At 33.7% G+C, this 5,098-nt stretch overlaps 1 long non-coding RNA gene across 2 annotated transcripts; it reads right to left on the bottom strand.

Moving 5' to 3' along the window:
- Positions 1-2,574: 2,574 nt before the first annotated feature.
- On the bottom strand, positions 2,575-4,898 carry LOC117107345. Of its 2 annotated transcripts, XR_004445222.1 has the most exons (5): positions 4,649-4,898; positions 4,193-4,323; positions 3,872-3,910; positions 3,347-3,382; positions 2,576-3,021 (listed from the first exon to the last, which is right to left on the bottom strand). It is a non-coding gene; the product is annotated as an uncharacterized LOC117107345 (long non-coding RNA). The 2 variants fall into 2 exon arrangements; XR_004445221.1 differs by lacking the exon at positions 4,649-4,898 and having other exon boundaries at positions 2,575-3,021; positions 4,193-4,512.
- Between the last annotated feature and the right edge of the window lie 200 nt (positions 4,899-5,098).

Genomic DNA, 5,098 nt, shown 5'->3' with positions numbered 1-5,098 from the left:
GGCTTTTAACAGTTCTGTAGAAAGTTTAAGTCCAATTCGGCTTTTTTACATCTTCTTCATGTTTTTCCGACAAGGAGAATCCTTCTCTTTGAAAATCAAAATTTAGATTGCCAAAACGACGATCCCAAATAAAGAATGCCAGACAGTGTATAACTATAGCAGTAACTTTTAATTTTGAAGACATGTTTCGGTTAAAACATTAACCATTATCAATTCAACAAAAAAGGAAGAAATGAACAGAAAACGCTGCTCTCAACGTATGTCAGGGCAGATGTAAGGGCAAGGGCCCGGCCCCGGTCACTCCCGGCCCTTCCTCTTTCTGAAGGTATAAAAAAGAAAAAGAAAAAAGGAAGAAAGAAAGAAAAAGAAGAAAAAAGATCGCCCCAAAAGCCTCTTTATTTCGGAGAACAGAACACAGCAATTTAGTGGGGACATGCCTCCGGATCCCCTACGGTTTTATTATCTTGATCGGCCCCATTTTCGCCACCCCTACCCCCGAATTCTCCCATTTTATGTGTAGGACTTCTTTGATAGCTAGTTGAAACTCAGTGTGGGCTGTGTCGATGAATCAAATTCAATCAATAAATTGATCATTCAATTAATTTAAATTAATAGCTTATTCAACATATTTAATTCCACTATTAAAAGTTAGAACAAGTCGCCTTGCAAAATTTTAAAAAAGTATGGCAAATCTTGACAAACATCGAGAATTGAAAACAAATTTTATATACCGGTCCCTGGAAGATGACTCAGTCTGTTATTTATTATTAAGGACTAGGCCTAAGTCAGATGATAATGGAGTATTTTCTCTGCCTATTGGCTTCTCGTTTGAAAATATTTTTTCATTATATTTTGTAATTCTTCAACTTCAACTTCAACTTTATTTTCCAATAAGTATAAGTAATATAAAATTCAAATAAATACATAAACCAACATAGGAAGGAGCTAGAAAATTGTGTAAACACTAATCAAGCGAGCCCCTTTAAACGTAAAACAATTGCATAATAATTATTATTTTTCAACTTAAAAAATATCAAATATACCGGTACTATTTCAAAGCAAAAGAATAAATAAAATTTATCAAAAAAATCATTTCGAAGAAAATATATAGTACATACATTATTACATAAATATACAAATAAATAATGGGTAAGTTTACTTCAATAAAAATGTATGTGGTCCTGATCTGGATCTGAATTTGTCATACTCCGAAAAAAACACAGATTCCTTCATCACATCAGAGATTTATTGACCTGACCCCACACTCCCCCCCCCCTCCCGTTTGACAGTTTGAAGACCTACCAGAAATGAATTTTGAAGCTTTTAAAATCTGTGGTATCGTTTTGTGGCAATTTCTTCTAGTAAGGTATCGCAAACGGGAAGGAGCTAGAGACATAAATCATTGTTCTAACAGGTATTTGCATGTAGGAGTATATTTGCTTGTTTGCTCTTATGATTAAAACAAAGATATAGGTCCCCTATGTATGATAATTCTTTGATCCATTGCTTTTGAAGTAAAATTCTCTTGACTTATTGACATAATGATGTTTTTAAAATGCTGTTAGTTTTCTGTGGGATGCCAAATAAATAAAATAAAATAAAAATGTCTTATCAATGATGGTAATTATAATTACTGATAATAAGTGATCTGTTACTTATGTTTTGCACTAATTACCTCTTGCTCTATTAAGTACTGCTATTTTGGTTATTAAATCAAAAACTGAATGAAAACTATGTTTGAGCCAGGGGCGGATCCAGCCTGCCAGAAAAGAGGGGGTGCAATCTGCGAGCGAAGCGAGCAGCCTTAGGCCGGGGGCCAAGGGGCCGTCTAGGGCCGAGGAGTACAGGGGCAGAGCCCCTGGTTGGGGTCCCACATGGTTGGGGTCCCTTGAAGCCCAGCACATTTGAGGAATATGAGGTTGTACTGAGTCGATTTTGACTATCTAGCATGGTAGTTTTCAGTAACAAATAAATAAAAAAAAAAAAAAAGGTGTATGTCTTTTAAAAGAAATGTTAATATACAGGGTACCTAGCAATATGCAACTATGAACTGTTGAAATGAAACTAACAGCTGTGGGTTTTAGTGCCTCTTCCACGAACATCTCAAACATAATCTTTGACAACATGCAAAGACTCATAAATGTACACCATTTCAAAAGAGAAATTTCACTTCTAGAAAACATGACGAAGTTTCTCAGCAACATCAAGCATAAAAATCACAAAATCAGCAAAAAGGAAAACTAATATCCAAAATCCGTTAAAATAAACAACAAAATCCGCTACTGTATATTAACATTCCGTAATTTACAAGTGTTCTACTTCTCACCAAGTGGATTTATGAATAGCACTCTCCTAGCGTGTTTTTGATAGGAAAAGAAGACTTAAACACAGTTGGTGTAATTTTTTTTTTTTTATTGTTTTTGTTTTTTGCAAAAAATAGAGGGGGGGGGGCGTACGCCCCTTACGCCTACTTTGTTTCATGTCAATTAGAGACAACAAGATTATACAATTTCATATGTATTTCAAATGTAAATCAGTGATTATATTAGAGTGTTCAATTGCTGTCATCTTCGGATTCGGTTTAAACATCGTTTTTTTTATACATCATATTTCTGTCTTTAAGTATTGACAATTATCTGTGCTACAAGCACTACTCGGTCAAGTTCATATGAGTAAAAAAATGTTTCTTAGGCAAGCATAAATAATGGTTTCGGTCGCCATCTACCTGAGCTAAAATCTAGGTCTACATAACTACGGTATTATGTGTATCGTTTCCTTCTGTAAAATACATTTCCGTCATAGAGTCCAAGAGTTTATCGACGACCATCATAATCTTTGTAATTTTACGTTTACTAACCAGTCTAGTCTACTGAATTTGGTGCTACATTCAAATTAGTAATTTTAAGTATTCTCTTTGTTTGCTTTGACGTTTATATAAGCAACTGGGTTGTCATCATTCCACTCTAGATCTTCATATGTCTTTTCCTCTGCACTCGAATCACGTTTATATGACATGTAAGCCTGTAAAATTAAGAATGGGAAGCATTGTTGGTTTGTTTTTGTAGAATTGGACATATTAAAGATCGTTTTAAAGCATAGCTCGGATTTAGCTTTGAGATGTACTTGTATTTTTTGCCATTGGTCATTATCTTCTTTAATAAGCCCTCTGTAGTAATTATAGCCCTCTGTAGTAATAGTTATAGTGAAGAAATGGTCAAATAAGCGGAAGCTTTAGAAGACTCGAATCATCAAGTAAGTAAGAATAAAGGGAGTTTACAGCTTCATTAGTATGATAATGCTATGTTGTAAAGCAATGTTTGCTTGACTGGTGCAGCATTTTCCTTACCAATGCTTGTTTATCTCTGGGCGTTGCTTGGAGATCCTTTAAGATAAGTAATAATATAATATCATTCATGTATTTATTTAGTCTGTTAAAAATGCCAAAAAAAAAATCCATCGATCTGAGGGGTCTTTTATTAACTGTGGATGGCTTTTCGTAAAAGTATACCTTTAATTTGCTACATTGTACGGTAAGAATTCAACCCAACTTAAGTATATAGGATTATTCACAAAGAGCACGCGCTTATTTTACGCAGGTCTAATCAACCTCCTTGGTCTAATGTAGCATGCAAAACACTAATTAGGTCATTCTGTTCCATTCGTTCCCAATCACCCCGAACTGTATAACAATTTAGCGCCCCACGGACCCACGTCTCCAATGTGAATGTACCAGTTTATTTTTTTCTGAATGATGTCTAATAGATAAATCATTTGAATATAGGTCTGTGAGAAATTAAATGTTTTAATTAACATTTTAAATGCTTTTGAGGATTTGGAGGCCTATATGCGAGTATTCCTTTATCCTTCTTACCACCGGTTCTTCGTAATGTCTGGATGTTCCTTTGGTTACCTTTAAAGTAAATTATATAAAATTAAAACAGTTAAGTAGATAAAAAAAAAACAACGTTTAATCAAGTTTTTTCCTCTTTTAGTAGCCTACAGTTTATCATTCTAATACTGGTCGTCAACACGATAGACGTCAATACCAGTCGTCTTCATCGTAATTTATTGTATAGCAAGCAGACAACATTATCATAAACGAAACATTCATATGCTTAATGATGTCCAATGACAGACATTTAATTAACTTAGCCCGTCAGACGGGCGCTATCCTATCCCGTATATATCTTACCTGTGCCTTTGGATTTCTGATCTTTCCGAGGACGACAGATATAGATGAAGATAAAAGGACTCCCAAAAAGAAACTTAGAAACGTCAATCCAACAAGAAGACTAGTATTTGAACCTGAACATTTCTGTGGTACTTTGGTAAAATAATAGTGATAATAAACAGTGTATTACAAACATCTGAAATGTGTTAGTCAATCATTTTCTAAATTTGCAAACAACTAAAGATATATTGTATTACTGAAATTATCATACACAACTAATGTTTATAGGTTTTCAAAAATAGGGAACGCATGCTTCTGAAGTGTTACTAATATTTTAATTGTTCGATTAGTCGATCGACAAACAGACCAACACAAGCAAATGGTTTAAATACCAAACAACTAAGCGACGACCGACTAACTATTCGAATATCTTCAACAATTGGATGAACAAAAAAAAAACAAAAAAAAAACACGTACCGGTGGCTGAAATACTTGCTATGGATGTTGCTGATGGTACTATTAAAATAAAATTCTTTCATTAGAAAATAAAACCAAATATAGTAATATACATAAATGTAGGCCCGATAGGCAAACTTCACAATTGGTGATGGTGTCCTCATTCATATTTAAAATAATATAAATGAGGACACCGCCACCAATTATATATTATACTTAATATAAATGAGCACACCACCACCAATTATATTAAAAATAATATATAATTGGTGGTGGTGTCCTTATCAAAAATAACATTCTTTGTCAAAAAATTTAAACTTTTAGTGAGAATGAAATAGAAGCCCTTTTGGGTAGAGTAAATTTACAGCATTCTAAACCTTTACTCTTAGGAGTACTCAATTTTACCGAAATTTTTAAAATTTTTTTCTTTTTTATCATATAACGGAAACACGATTTACAGTTGAGGCATTC

This window comes from Anneissia japonica, unplaced genomic scaffold, assembly GCF_011630105.1.
Source record: "Anneissia japonica isolate Jap-2015-1 unplaced genomic scaffold, ASM1163010v1 scaffold13540_len13749_cov118, whole genome shotgun sequence".
NCBI classification, from domain to species: domain Eukaryota; kingdom Metazoa; phylum Echinodermata; class Crinoidea; order Comatulida; family Comatulidae; genus Anneissia; species Anneissia japonica.
Note: the sequence above shows the minus strand (reverse complement) of the source record. Positions and strands in the feature narration are given on the sequence as shown.